This window comes from Mus musculus, chromosome X (assembly GCF_000001635.26).
Source record: "Mus musculus strain C57BL/6J chromosome X, GRCm38.p6 C57BL/6J".
NCBI classification, from domain to species: domain Eukaryota; kingdom Metazoa; phylum Chordata; class Mammalia; order Rodentia; family Muridae; genus Mus; species Mus musculus.
The window spans coordinates 101,102,990-101,118,460 of record NC_000086.7 but is presented as its reverse complement, the minus strand read 5'-3'; the positions used below and the strand labels follow the sequence as shown (position 1 = coordinate 101,118,460).

The 15,471-nt window shown below is 40.0% G+C and overlaps 1 protein-coding gene across 2 annotated transcripts in view; it reads left to right on the top strand.

Annotated features, from left to right (window-relative positions):
* Window positions 1-15,471, top strand: part of Snx12 (sorting nexin 12) — a 133,217-nt gene that overhangs the window by 104,123 nt on the left and 13,623 nt on the right. The gene's annotated exons all lie outside the window — the stretch shown is intronic.

The following is a 15,471-nucleotide window of genomic DNA, read 5'->3' as shown; positions in this document are numbered from 1 at the left end:
ATGTGGTTGCTGGGAATTGAACTCAGGACCTCTGGAAGAGCAGTCAGTGCTCTTAACAGCTGAGCTATCTCCCCAGCCCCTCATGTTTATTTTTGAGACAGTCTGATGTAGCACAGGCTGGCCTCAAACTCACTTTGTTGTCCAGGCTGTTCTTGAACTTCTGGTCCTTCTGTTGTCATCTCTTAAGTGCTGCCATTATAATAAACCTACTTTATGCAGTATTGGGAGTCAAACCCAGAGCTTTGTGCTTGTTAGGCAAGTACACACCCAGTCCTCCTTTCTATAGCCGTGAGTTATAATTTATATATCCCACAATTCACCTTTGTGAGTATTCTTGGCCTGTTCATAGAAGTGAGCAGTCAGCAGAACATTTGAATCATCTCAGTTAGAAATGTCATAGTCATTGCCAATTGCTCCTTATTTCCTCCCAAATCACTTAGCCCTTTGCAACTACTAATATATTTTGTTTCTCTATCTTTTATGACATTTTATATAAATGAATATACATTTTTTTGTGATTGGTTCCTTTCACTTACTATACAGTTTCCAAGGTTCACAGAGTTTATTTATTTAGAGAAGTATTTATTATTTAGGTACTTTTTAATTAAATTTTTACTGGTAGTTTTAAAATTCACTTTACATCCCAATCTCTGGCCCCCCCTCACAGAGCCCCTCCTCCCACCTCCTCTCCTTTTCCTCTTAGAGGGTGGAGGCCCCCCTGGGTATTTCTCTCAACCTGGCACATCAAGTTTCTGTAAGGGTAGAAGCATCCTCTTCCACTGAGGGCAGACAAGACAACCCAATTAGAGGAACAGGATCCACAGACAGGCAGCAGCTTTACAGACAGACCCCACTCCAGTTGTTGGGGAACTCACATGAAGACCAAGCTGCACATCTGCTACATATGGGACAGGGTTAGGTCCAGCCCTTGCTCTTTAGTTGGTGGTTCAGTCTCTGAGAGCCCCAAGGGTCCAGTTTAGTTGACTCTGTTGGTTTTCCTGTGGAGTTCCTATCCCCTTCAGGGTCCACAATCCTTCCTCCTGTTCTTCCATAAGAGTCCCCAAGCTCAGTCCAATGTTTGGCTGTGGGTGTCTGCATCTGTTTAGGTTAGCTGCTGGGTGGAGCTTCTCATAGGAAAGTTATGCTAGGCTCCTGTCTGCAAGTATAAGAGAGTATCATTAATAGTGTCAGGGATTGGTGCTTGCCCATGGGATGGGTCTCAAATTGGGCCAGTTATTGGTTGGTTATTCCCTCAGTCTCTGCTCCATCCCCTGCATTTCTTGTAGACAGGATAAAATTTGGCCCCACTATACTACAGAAACACTTGCTCAACTCTGTTCATAGCAGCTTTATTCATAATAACCAGAAACTGGAAACAACCTTGATGTCCCTCAATTGGAGAAAGGATAAAGAAAATGAGGTTCATCTATACAATGCCATTAAATCTATTCAGCCATTAAAAACAAGGACATCGCCAGGCGTGGTGGCGCATGCCTTTAATCCCAGCACTCGGGAGGCAGAGGCAGGTGGATTTCTGAGTTCGAGGCCAGCCTGGTCTACAAAGTGAGTTCCAGGACAGCCGGGGCTATACAGAGAAACCCTGTCTTGAAAAACCAAAAAAAAAAAAAAAAAAAAAAAAAAAGAAAGAAAAAACAAGGACATCATGAATTGGAATTAGAAAATATCATCCTGGGCTGACTGTTCTTCTGAAGGTCTTGAGTTCAAATCCCAGCAACCACATGGTGGCTCACAACCATCCATAAAGAGATCTGGCGCCCTCTAGTGTGTCTGAAGACAGCTACAGTGTACTTAGATATAATAATAAATAAATTTTGTGGTATTTTTTTGTTTGTTTGGTTTTTTTGTTTTCGGTTTTTCGAGACAAGGTTTCTCTGTGTAGCCCTGGCTGTCCTGTAACTCACTCTGTAGACCAGGATGGCCTCGAACTCAGAAATCTGCCTGCCTCTGCCTCCCGAGTGCTGGGATTAAAGGTGTGTGCCACCACGCCTGGCTCATTTTTCTTGATTATATACTTCAAAGTAGAGCTGGGTCATATAATAATTCCATGTTTAGCATTTTGAAAAGCCACCATACTTTTCCATAAAAGGTATACCATTTTACATTCCCACGAGATCATTCCATGCCTTTACCAATCCTTCTATAATTTTTTTTAACATAGCCATCCTAGTAGTTATGGCTTTAACTTTTAGTTTCACAGTAACTGCAGGTATTGAGTACTCTTTCCTGTTCTGTTTGGCTTTTTATACATAATTTTGAAGGAATATCTACTCAGATGCCTTGCCAATTTTTAAAATAGGAGAGAAGAGGGAGACTGTTCACAATCTTAAGGAAGAAATAGAGTCATTTTATTTTTATTGTAGTAAAATATGTATAACACAAACCCTGATTTATCCATGCCTTTAACTGCACGTCCATGTGCCACACACAGCATGTGTTTAGAGGTGAGAGGAGAAGATTTAGAAGTCAGTTCTTGCCTCCCACCCCACCTTGCAGGGTCTCCTTCTTGGTTGTGCTTCTGTGCAGCAGCACACTCTGGGTTAGACTGGCCTGCAAGTGTCCACCTCCCTTCTCCAGGGAGGTGTGCTGGGAATGCAGATGCATGCCACCACATCTGGCTTCTTATATACCTTCAGGAGATCACTCGCAAGTCTTTGCTGCTGATCCATCTCCCAGGCCCTTTACCCGTTATTTTAAAATTAATTTATAACATATTTTATTTAGTGTATGCACATACCTGGGCAATGGCAAGGATGTGAAGGTCAGAGGACAACTTGCAGAGGTCCACTCTCTCCTTCCATAATATGGATTCTGGTGGCTCGAACTCGGGTCTCAGACTTGGCAGCAAGTACCTGTCTACCTGCTGAGCCATTTTCCTGTCCTTTCTTAACTATTTATTTATTTATTTACTTATTGGCTTTTTGAGACAGGGTTTCTCTGTGTAGCCCTGGCTGTCCTGGAACTTACTCTGTAGACCAGGCTGGCCTCGAACTCAGAAATCCACCTGCCTCTGCCTCCCAAGTGCTGGGATTAAAGGCGTGCACCACCACCACCCGGCTCTTAACTATTTAAAAATATGTAGTTCTATATTATTAAATTTCATGCCATTATATTTCATAACATTCATGTCATAAAACCGTTACCACTGTCCATTTCTGGACTGTTTTCATTTTCCCCAGATAATCTATGAACCCATTAAGTACTGTCTCTCAATCCCCTCCTGTGTTCAGCCCCTGGCAACCACCATTTTTAGTTTCCATGAATTTGGCTACTTTACAAACCGTATATAGGGGAGGACTCATGGAATATTTGTCCTTTTGCTACTGGCTTATTTCCTGTAGTATAATGTCTTTAACTTTTGTCTATAAGTAGCATTTGCCCACATTTCTTTCTTCTGGATGAGAGCTTACAAATAGCCTTTGGTGTTTATGAACACTAAGGAGAGGAGGGAACACAGCAGCATTCCCTTTAAGGACAGTGTCAACTCTCTGCTGTGAAGAATATGGCTCAGACTGGGGTTGTTAAGCGTCACTCAGCCCCATGCTCTTCCTTTGCTTGAATACACACCAAGAAGTGGAAGGGCTAAATCTCATGGGATTGCATGCTTTCAGAGTTTCAGGAATCATCATAGTGTTTTCTGTAGTGATTACAGAATTTTATATTTCAGTAGCAGAACACTTATGGGTTCCAATTCCCTCATGTCCTCACCAATATTTGAGACTTTCTGGTTTGTTTGTTTGCTTTTTCCTCCCCTTCCCTGGGGTGTTGTTTTAGTAAAAATCCTCTTAGTAGATGTGAAGAGGTTGTCTTATTGAGTTCTAGAGTATTTTAGATACAAGTCTCTTACCAGACAAATGATTTCCACACATTTCTATTATGTGTTGGGTTTTCACCTTCTCTCTTTACTTCACACCCTTCACTACCTACCCTCTTTTTCTCCTTCCCCCTTTCCTTTCCTCCCTCCCTCCCTCCCCTTCTCCTCTGCTTCCTTTTCTTCCTTCCTTCCTTCCTCCCTCCCTCCCTTTCTTTTCTTTCTTTCTTTCTTTCTTTCTTTCTTTCTTTCTTTCTTTCTTTCTTTCTTTCCTTTCTTTCTTTCCTTCTTTCTTTCTTTCTTTCTTTCTTTCTTTTCTTTTCTTTTCTTTTCTTTCCTTCCTTCCTTCCTTCCTTCCTTCCTTTCTTTCTTTCTTTCTTTCTTTCTTTCTTTCTTTCTTTCTTTCTTTCTTTCTTTCTTTCTTTCTTTCTTTCTTTCTTTCTGTGTCTTATATACAGCAAACTCATGGAACTCACTGTGTAGACCAGGCTGGTCTCAAACTCACAAAGATCCAGCTGCCTCTGTCTCTGAGTGCTAAGACTGCAGGTGAGCACCCCATGCCTGGCACTTGTTGCTTTCCTGATAGTGTGGTTGAAGAACAGGAGTTTTACTATTTGTTTAGCCTTATTTTGTTGCTCTGTAGTTGGCATCGTATTTAAGACTCTATCGTCAAAACCATGGTCATAAAATTTTTTATCTCTATTTTTTTTACAAGAATTTGTGATTTTAGTGCTTACATTTAGGTCTTTGGTCTATTTTGAATTAATTTTGTATACAGTGAGTGGTAGGGTCAAACTTCCTTCTTTTTTTTGAGCAAACTTAAGATTTTACTGTGATGTTGGTAGATCACAACTTTTTTTTTCTGAAGCCTTTATTTCTTTTTTATAAATTTTTTTATTACATATTTTCCTCAATTACATTTCCAATACTATCCCAAAAGTCCCCCATACCCTCCCCGCCCACTCCCCTACCCACCCATTCCCACTTTTTGGCCCTGGGGTTCCCCTGTACTGGGACATATAAAGTTTGCGTGTCCAATGGGCCTCTCTTTGCAGTGATGGCCGACTAGGCCATCTTTTGATACATATGCAGCTAGAGTCAAGAGCTCCGGGGTACAGGTTAGTTCATAATGTTGTTCCACCGATAGGGTTGCAGATCTCTTTAGCTCCTTGGGTGTTTTCTCTAGCTCCTCCATTGGGGGCCCTGTGATCCATCCAATAGTTGACTGTGAGCATCCACTTCTGTGTTTGCTAGGCCCCGGCCTAGTCTCACAAGGGACAGCTATATCACCGTCCTTGCAACAAAGGCTTGCTAGTGTATGCAATGGTGTCATCGCTTGGAGGCTAATTATGGGATGGATCCCTGGATATGGCAGTCTCTAGATGATCCATCCTTTTGTTTCAGCTCCAAACTTTGTCTCTGTAACTCCTTCCATGGGTGATTGTTTCCAATTCTAAGAAGGGGCAAAGTGTCCACACTTTGGTCTTCGTTCTTCTTGAGTTTCATGTGTTTTGCAAATTGTATCTTATATCTTGGGTATTCTAAGTTTCTGGGCTAATATCCACTTATCAGTGAGTACATATCATTTGAGTTCTTTTGTGATTGGGTTACCTCACTCAGGATGATGCCCTCCAGGTCCATCCATTTGCCTAGGAATTTCATAAATTCATTCCTTTTAATAGCTGAGTAGTACTTTATTGTGTAAATGTACCACATTTTCTGTATCCATTCCTCTGTTGAGGGGCATCTGGGTTCTTTCCAGCTTCTGGCTATTATAAATAAGGCTGCTATGAACATAGTGGAGCATGTGTCCTTCTTACCGGTTGGGACATATTCTGGATATATGCCCAGGAGAGGTATTGCTGGATCTTCCGGTAGTACTATGTCCAATTTTCTGAGGAACCGCCAGACTGATTTCCAGAGTGGTTGCACAAGCTTGCAATCCCACCAACAATGGAGGAGTGTTCCTCTTTCTCCACATCCTTGCCAGCATCTGCTGACACCTGAATTTTTGATCTTAGCCATTCTGACTGGTGTGAGATGGAATCTCAGGGTTGTTTTGATTTGCATTTCTCTGATGATTAAGGATGCTGAACATTTTTCAGGTGCTTCTCAGCCATTCGGTATTCCTCAGGTGAGAATTCTTTGTTTAGCTCTGAGCCCCATTTTTTAATGGGGTTATTTGATTTTCTGGAGTCCACCTTCTTGAGTTCTTTATATATATTGGATATTAGTCCCCTGTCTGATTTAGGATAGGTAAAGATCCTTTCCCAATCTGTTGGTGTCCTTTTTGTCTTATTGACGGTGTCTTTTGCCTTACAGAAGCTTTGCAGTTTCATGAGATCCCATTTGTCAATCCTCGATCTTACAGCACAAGCCATTGCTGTTTTATTCAGGAATTTTTCCCCTGTACCCATATCTTCGAGGCTTTTCCCACTTTCTCCTCTATAAGTTTCAGTGTCTCTGGTTTTATGTGGAGTTCCTTGATCCACTTAGATTTGACCTTAGTACAAGGAGATAGGAATGGATCAATTCACATTCTTCTACATGATAACAACCAGTTTTGCTAGCACCATTTGTTGAAAATGCTGTCTTTCTTCCACTGGATGGTTTTAGCTCCCTTGTCAAAGATCAAGTGGCCATAGGTGTGTGGGTTCATTTCTGGGGCTTCAATTCTATTCCATTGGTCTACTTGTCTGTCACTATACCAGTACCATGCAGTTTTTATCACAATTGCTCTGTAGTAAAGCTTTAGGTCAGGCATGGTGATTCCACCAGAGGTACTTTTATCCTTGAGAAGAGTTTTTGCTATCCTAGGATTTTTGTTATTCCAGATGAATTTGCAAATTGCTCCTTCTAATTCGTTGAAGAATTGAGTTAGAATTTTGATGGGGATTGCATTGAATCTGTAGATTGCTTTTGGTAAGATAGCCATTTTTACAATGTTGATCCTGCCAATCCATGAGCATGGGAGATCTTTCCATCTTCTGAGATCTTCTTTAATTTCTTTCTTCAGAGACTTGAAGTTCTTATCATACAGATCTTTCACTTCCTTAGTTAGAGTCACGCCAAGATATTTTATATTATTTGTGACTATTGAGAAGGGTGTTGTTTCCCTAATTTTCTCAGCCTGTTTATTCTTTGTGTAGAGAAAGGCCATTGACTTGTTTGAGTTAATTTTATATCCAGCTACTTCACCGAAGCTGTTTATCAGGTTTAGGAGTTCTCTGGTGGAATTTTTAGGGTCACTTATATATACTATAATATCATCTGCAAAAAGTGATATTTTGATTTCATCTTTTCCAATTTGTATCCCCTTGATCTCCTTTTGTTGTCTAATTGCTCTGGCTAGGACTTCAAGTACTATGTCGAATAGGTAGGGAGAAAGTGGGCAGCCTTGTCTAGTCCCTGATTTTAGTGGGATTGCTTCCAGCTTCTCTCCATTTACTTTGATGTTGGCTACTGGTTTGCTGTAGATTGCTTTTATCATGTTTAGGTATGGGCCTTGAATTCCTGATCTTTCTGAGACTTTTATCATGAATGGATGTTGGATCTTGTCAAATGCTTTCTCCGCATCTAACGAGATAATCATGTGGTTTTTGTCTTTGAGTTTGTTTATATAATGGATTACGTTGATGGATTTCCATATATTAAACCATCCCTGCATCCCTGGAATAAAACCTACTTGGTCAGGATGGATGATTGCTTTAATGTGTTCTTGGATTCGGTTAGCGAGAATTTTATTAGGTATTTTTGCATCAAACTTCCTTCTTTTATGCATACGTAGTTGGTTTCTAGTTGGTAATCGGTTTGTTAAAAATAATTTTCCTTTCATTGTATTTCCTGGCACTCTTGTCAGAAGACTCCTGACTTTATTTCTGGACTTTCAAGTCTCTTCTGTTAGCTCATATGTCTGCATTTATGCCTGATACCATACTACCTTGATTATTGTATGTTTATGGTAAGTTTTGTTATTTTATTTTATTTTATTTTATTTCATTTTATTTTATTTTATTTTATTTTTTCTTGAGACTGGGTCACATGTATCCCAGGCTGGCTTTTACTTTATTATGTAGCCAAGAACAACCTTGAACTTCTTTTTTTAAAAAATATTTATTTATTTATTATATGTAAGTATACTGTAGCTGTCTTCAGACACTCCAGAAGAGGGCATCAGATCTCATTACAGATGGTTGTGAACCACCATGTGGTTGCTGGGATTTGTACTCAGGACCTTTGGAAAAGCAGTCGGCACTCTTAACCACTGAACCATCTCACCAGCCCCAACCTTTGAACTTCTGATCTGCTTGCTTCCACCTACCAAGTGCTGAAATTACATGAGTGTGCCACCACATGCAGTTTGTGCAGTGCTAGGCATTGAGCCTAGGGCAGCAGTGTCCTAGGGCTCCCTGAATGCTCAGCAGGCACTATATATACCTGCTGAGCTGTATCTCCAGCCTGATAGTAAGGTTGTTAAAAGTTTTTCAAAATTTTATTTACAGGTGAATCTCTGAGAGTTCAAGGTCATCCTGGTCTATACATTGAGTTCAAGGACAGCCAGGGGTGACCTTGGACAAGAGAGACCTTGTCTTAATTTTTTTTTTAAATTTACTAGTTTTGGTGTTGAATTTCTTTGTTTCAATTTTTAAAAAATACTAGTTGAATATTTGAAATGGATACATATACAGATAATGTTCTGATGAACTTATCTTATGAATAATTTTTCTAGGGCCACATTAATTTCTGCAGACTAAAGTTTCCAGAAACAGAACAGTGTAGTGGGTACAGAAATAGGGAGAATAGTTTCCATTTCTTTTGCTCAAAAAGCGATTGCCTATGGACTGCAGATGGGTTAAGAAGAAAAATAATAGGGGACATAGGTACCCTATGTTCATATCATTTTTGTACTTAACCAAATTAAGACCTTCAGGTTATTATTATTGCTATTATTATTAACCCTTTATGTATATTAAACATTTTTGAGAGTATATCATTTCCCTTTTTCCTTTTCTTTCCTCCATCCCCTCCCATGTACCCCGTTTTGCTTTCATTCACATTTATGACTTCTTTTTCTTTCATTGTTGTTACATATGTGTGTGTGACATGCATATATATAATTATGCTTAAATACATAATAATATTTATATATATAGTATTTATAGAGGTATATATATGTGTGTATGTATATATGTATGTGTATATATATGTGTGTGTGTGTGTATATATATATATATATATATACATACACACACATATATATATATATATGCTTTAACCTGCTATGGGGTATGGGGTTAATAACTAACTCCCTGATACCAGACACTCTCTAGGTATGGTTTTATAAAACCTACTACATATTAAATTCCATAGAGATTTTAAAATTTACCTGAGTTTTGACTCATGACTTCAGAGGGTTCAGTCCATGGCCAGGGGGCCTGTCACACTGGGCTCATGTTGAGGTATATCTCTGACAGGCTGAGTGTGGTGGAAGAAAGCTGCTCTTCTCAAGGTGACCAAGAAATAGAGGAGGAAGGGTCAGATACAGACATGCTTCAAAGGCAGTAGCTATATTCTTTCAAGTAACCGCACCTCCAGCTTTTGGTAATGCCATCAAATTATTTGACCTCATGCAAGTGAGGAAGGGAAAGAGTCCAAAGTTCTGGACTCAGAAGAAATAAACAGGTACACAAGGCATTAAGCCACAGATCAGCCCTGCCTCTGTACATTGCCCTGGTGACTGTCTTCACTGCCTGAGCCATGTGGAGGATATTTTGCATCCAAACCATCACACTAATCCCATTTGCCAGCTAACACTCTTATGTTGTCTGTTAGTAAGTAAAGCTTTGGTGAATGATCTAGGAAATAACCTTGTAGTTAATTAGAAACTTTAGGCAAGCATCATTAAAACAACCTGATGTGTGTGTGTGTGTGTGTGTGTGTGTGTGTGTGTGTGTGTTTGGTAAGGTGCTGGAAATACAAGCCAGGATCCTATACATGCCTGCCAAATGCTCTGCTTCTGAACTGTATGCTCATCCCTCAAGGATCTTGATTATTTATTTAATCACACTACCCCTCAAAATTTGAAGATGTGCATTTCCCCCCAGCAGTAAATGAAGATGCATGCACATTTCCATTTTTATTGCTATAATACACCAAATATAGATACTTTAAATGTTTTTGCAGACTTGATGTAACCCTTTAATTTATATTTATATAAAAATATATATGACGTTTGACTATAAAATATATGTTCATATAAAATATATGTTCACTTGGGTTTCTTTCTGGTACACTGGTGGAACCTCCTTAAGTTGCTTGGCTTTAGGTGACAGCAAGCTGCACTTTGCATGTGGCACCACCTTTTCCTACTACAGAGCCATGGAGGGCCTGAGTGTCTCAGCCAGGCACAATTGTGCATCTCTGCTGAGTTCAGAACATAGGACTCTTTTCATCCCATGCTTAAGTGAAGGTCATGTGTTAGAGGACAGAATCCATTGGGGGAATCCTCAAGAGCTATAGATGCTGTCTTGCTGACTTTCTTGGTGACTAGAGATCCTATCAGCCGGTAGTTCTGTCATTCTGAACTGAGGCTCAAGGAGACATGACTTCTGGCTTTCTCCATTAACTTGAGGTAGGTGGGGCTGGTGAGATGGCTCAGTGGGTAAGAGCACTGACTGCTCTTCCAGAGGTCCTGAGTCCAAATCCCAGCAACCACATGGTGGCTCACAACCATCTGTAATGGGATCTGATGCCCTCTTCTGGTGTGTCTGCAGACAGCGGCAGTGTACTCATATACATAAAATAACAAATATTTTAAAAAGAAAAGTTGAGGTAGGTGACATGGGAAACAGGCTAGGTTTTGGAGGGTGTAGTGGTTAATATTGGTTGCCAACTTGGCAGGATCCAGACTCATTGGGAGACAAGCCTCTGGGCATGTCTGTGAGGGGTTATCTTGTTTCCTTTTTTTTTTTTTTTTTTTTTTTTGAGACAGGGTTTCTCTCTGTATATATATAATCCTGGCTGTCCTGGAACTCACTCTGTAGACCAGGCTGGCCTCGAACTCAGAAATCTGCCTGCCCTTGCCTCCCAAGTGCTGGGATTAAAGGCATGTACCTTCACTACCCAACGTTTCCGTTAATTTTAAGGTGAGAAAATATACCCTAAATGTGGGTGGCATCATTCCTGTGGATTGGGGTCCTTGACTTGAATGAAAAGGAGAAAGCCAGGCTGGTGAGATGGCTCAGCAGGTAAGAGCACCCGACTGCTCTTCCGAAGGTCCTGAGTTCAAATCCCAGCAGCCACATGGTGGCTTACAACCATCTGTAAGGAGATCTGACTCCCTCTTCTGGTATGTCTGAAGACAGCTACAGTGTACTTACATATAATAAATAAATAAATCTTAAAAAAAAAGAATTATTTAAAAAAAAAAAAGAAAAGAAAAGGAGAAAGCCAGCCAAGCACAAACAGTCATTGATTTCCACTTCTTGATTGCCATTGTGGCAATGACCTGCTGCCTTCTTACTCTCCTATTGCCACGATTTTGCCACCATGGAACCCTTGACCTGTGAGTCAAGGTAAACTCATTAAGTGCTTTTGTCAGGGTACCGTATCCCAGCAACAGGAAAAGAACCCCTCTTCAGCTAACTTTCCACTTCCTATACACTCCAGCATCTCAAGTCACTTGCAATTGAGGGAAGGTTGGAAGGAGTTCTTGAATTTTCATATGAATTTCAGAATCATTGCATCTGTTTCTGGAAAGATGTCAACTTGGAATTTTAGTGGCAATTATGCCTATGGCTTAAATCCACATAGTTCAATTTAGAGAGCTTTGCCTTCCTAACGGGGTCAAGTCTTCTGATCCATGAACATGTGTTATTTGTCCATGCACCTAGGTCTTTGATTTCTTTCAGCTATTTTTTGAAGTTCTCATAGTATAACCTTAATAATCTTTGATGAATTTATTCCTAAATATTTTATTCTCTTTTTAGATTTATTTATTATATGTAAGTACACTGTAGTTATTTTCAGACACCCCAGAAGAAGACATCAGATCTTGTTACGGATGGTTGTGAGCCACATGTGGTTGCTGGGATTTGAACTCAGGACCTTCAGAAGAGCAGTCGGTGCTCTTAACCTCTGAGCCATGTCTCCATCCCAAATATTTTATTTTTTGATATGTTTTTTTTGTTCCATCTGTTTTGGACATGGTATCTTGCTATGTGGCCTGATACTGAGTGGCTGATACTGTGTCAACAAGGTCTGGCCTCAGATATGCAGTGATGACACTTCTGTTTCTGCTTCTCTGAGAACTGGGCTCCATGGATATGCTGCTATGCTTTACCCTTGATCTTGCCCTTGAATTTTGTATACTGAACTTGTACTGTGAAATTTGGATCAACACATTTATTAGATCTATTAATTTTTAGTTGACTCCTTGGGAAATAATTTACTTCTTTCTTTTCAGTTATTTTTACCTTTATTTCATTGTCTTGCCTAATTGCCCTGGCAAGAACTGACTATAGAATGTAGAATAAAAATGACAGACATCTTTGTCTTGTTTCTGATCTTAAGAGAAGGCAGTCACCTTTTGAGCATTAAATGTGGTAGGTATGGGGAGCATCCTTCTTGAGGATGCTTCTTCACCTGTGCTACTTCTCTGAGTCTCTATGAGTCTCTATTGTAAGGTCAGGATAGGGACAATAGCTTGTTTCATTTGTAGAGTCACACCTATGTGGCTCAAAAGGGACTTGGAAGGCCTTGGTAGCATTTGGTCTTTGGCTTGCCAGTATGGCACCTCTATCTACCAGCTAGTTGTGGCAAGGGCTATTGAGGATGTAGTAGTTTTGCCCTGCTACATTTGGGAGAGCCTGTGCTCTCTGAGTGGAAGCTGAATGGAGGAAAGGATACATTGATCTTTAAGCCTCATTACCAGAAATTTGGCCTCTTCTGCTGGAGCCTTGGGTGGTTGAAAACATGGTGGAGGCCTGCACTTCCTGAGGATATACTGTAAGTCCAGCTAGGACTTGGGATGAGGAGAAGTACTATCTATTTGCTCATATCTGTTTGGAGTGGAGCTTCTATTCTGATGAGCTGGGCTAGCTTAGGGTGTGAGTTCTCAAGTGTGAGTTCCCTTGTTCTTATGGAAATTTAGTTTCTTAGTTTGTTCTATGCTTTTTTTTGTTCTATGCTTTTATTGCAATTTCTAGAGTTTAAGTGGTTGTGTGCTTCTGTGTTTAGAAAATTCTCAACAGCTGTAGATATCTCAGAAGGGAATGCAGAGTTCTTTAGCTGCTCTTTGGAAATGGTAGTTCCTTCATTTTGTTTTGTTTTGTTTGCTTTTGTTTACCGGGTCTCACTATGTCCTGAAACTTACTATGTAGACCAGGATGGCCCAGAACTCACAAAACTATGCCTGCTTCTTTCCAAGTGCTGAAATTAAAGGCATGCACAACTATGTCTGCCTAATTTCTTTTGAGACGATCTAGCCCAGATGATTACAGGCTTGCATTACTATGCCCAGCCCTTAAATGTTTGAGTGAACAATATGGCTCCTCTTTTCTCTTAACTTTTTAGTATCTGCCAATTGAATAAATTATCTTATATATATAAACATACACATACACATACATTATGTGTGTCTATCTATCTATCTATCTATCTATCTACACATACATACATATGTTCTGTTCTTTTGTTTTATTTTTTAAGACTGCCTCTGCCTCCCAAGTGCTGGGATTGAAGTTGCGGGCTGCTACTGCCTGGCTTAGGTTCTTTTGTTTTAGAGAATGCTAACTAATATAGAGTGTATTGTAATTTTCTGTTTATATGATTGCCTTCCTTACTACATTGTGAGCTCCTTGAAGATAAAGACTGACTTCACTTCTTAGCAGTGTCGAATAGAAGCTCTCAATCTTTTTATTATATGAATAAAATGAAAGCATAGAGCAGTCATATCAGGAAATGCTTAAGAAGACCTAAAGGGGTTTGAGTAAAGTGTTTAATTTGTCTTCCTGACAAATTAAAGCCCCTCTAAAGAGCATTCTCCCCATATGTCTTAGGGTTTCATTGCTGTTGACCATAGCAACTCTTATAAAGGAAAGCATTTAATTGTAGATGGCTTATCAGTTTAGAGGTTCAGTCCATTATCAGCATGGCAGGAAACATGGAACCATGAAGATAAACTTAGTGCTAGAGAAGTAGCTGAGAGTTCTACATCCAGATCTGCAGGCAGCGGGAAGAGTGACACCAGACCTGGCTTGAACATTTGAAACCTCAAAGCCCCACCCCTAGTGACACATCAGTAAGACCACACCTACTCCAAGATCACACCTTATAGTGCCACTCCCTACTAACCAAGCATTCAAATATATGAGCCTATGGGGCTATTCATTCATTCGTTTGTTTATTTATTTATTTATTTATTTATTCATTCATTCATTTATTCACTTTACATCCTGATCGCTGCTGCTGCTGCCCCCCTCCTCCTGGTCTGCCCTCATAAGTCCTTCCCATCATCCCCTCTCCCCTTCTCCTCTGAGAGGGTGGAGGGGGTTATTTTTATTCCAACCACTACACCATATCTCATTTAGACATGGAGTTATACTAGCCTCTCTATATTCATTGCACCCTATGTGACTCCTTCCCTAACCTGTGCTTGACAGATAAATATTTAGAGCTCTCCTGGCAAGAACTATACATTCTGGAGCTAGAATGTATAGTTTACGGATGGCACAGGCTAAATAGATGTCCTAGGGTAAGGATTAGCTTCACCAGCTTCTCCTTTTCCTGAGCTCTTTACTTACTTTATGAATGTGATCCTTTAAATTTAGGCAAGAGAGGCCAGTGTCATGGTAGACACCACCTTTAATCCCAGGATGTTGAAGCAGGTGGATCTCTGTGAGTTTGAGGCCAACCTGATCTACCGATCAAGTCCCAGGACAGCCAGGGTTACACAGAGAAACTCTGTCTCCAAATAAGAGATATAAAATATAAATAAAAATATTAAAAAAATGAAAATAAGTAAGTTTGATAGCACGAACTCTAGCATAACGACGCAGAGTAATTCTTAGCAGTAAAAGAGGGGCTCATCTTCACACCTGCTGATACATACAAAGGAAGCAATTCAGGTAACGATGCCGCACTCTACATGAAAGGTGGTGAAAACATGAAAACTAAGACTTTATTTATATACTACTAAGATTGGTTTTAACAGCAGACATGGATTTCCCTGGAATGCCAGAAGGAAAATTAATCCAGCCATTTATATTGGATAAAAATATTGTGCATATCTAGTTTCCTATTCATTGAAACTATTTATAATAGTGAAGATCTGAAGACAGGACAGGGCTTATTCCAGAATACTTTAACAGTATGTTCCACTAAACTGAGTGTGATAGCACATGCTGCAAATCCCAAACACTTGAGAGGCCGAGGCAGGAGGATTGGAAGTTTAGGATCAGCCTGCTCAATGTAACAAGACTCTGTCTCAAAAAAAATTTTTTTTAAGGGCTGAAGATGTACTTCAGTGTTAGACCAATTGTCTAGCCTGCCTGAGAATTTTGGTTTAATTTTCAGCACTGTAAACAAACCATAAGACTGAAGATGTGGGTCAGTGAGAGGACATTTGCCTAGGATGCCCAAAG